Source organism: Etheostoma spectabile, chromosome 16 (genome assembly GCF_008692095.1).
Source record: "Etheostoma spectabile isolate EspeVRDwgs_2016 chromosome 16, UIUC_Espe_1.0, whole genome shotgun sequence".
Lineage (NCBI taxonomy): Eukaryota > Metazoa > Chordata > Actinopteri > Perciformes > Percidae > Etheostoma > Etheostoma spectabile.
The window spans coordinates 18,537,945-18,538,171 of record NC_045748.1 but is presented as its reverse complement, the minus strand read 5'-3'; the positions used below and the strand labels follow the sequence as shown (position 1 = coordinate 18,538,171).

The following is a 227-nucleotide window of genomic DNA, read 5'->3' as shown; positions in this document are numbered from 1 at the left end:
AAATCTCCAATAGGCATCAAATGACAGATTAGACATTTGTATAATATGTCACAAAAAGATTTTATTTCCATCATTTACACTTTCAAAATAACAAAAAATGGTGTCTGCTAAAGTTTGGGAACCATGCAGAGTTTATGCCCAGACTCATTTGATCTTGCCCCAACAATGAGCACCATAAGTTCTTCTAAGCAATTGTCTAGAAAACTGAAACTGAAAATAGTTGACGC

The 227-nt window shown here is 33.9% G+C and overlaps 1 protein-coding gene across 6 annotated transcripts in view; it reads right to left on the bottom strand.

The window, feature by feature from the left end:
* Positions 1 to 227, bottom strand: part of LOC116704201 (mediator of RNA polymerase II transcription subunit 13-like) — a 73,083-nt gene that overhangs the window by 14,932 nt on the left and 57,924 nt on the right. The gene's annotated exons all lie outside the window — the stretch shown is intronic.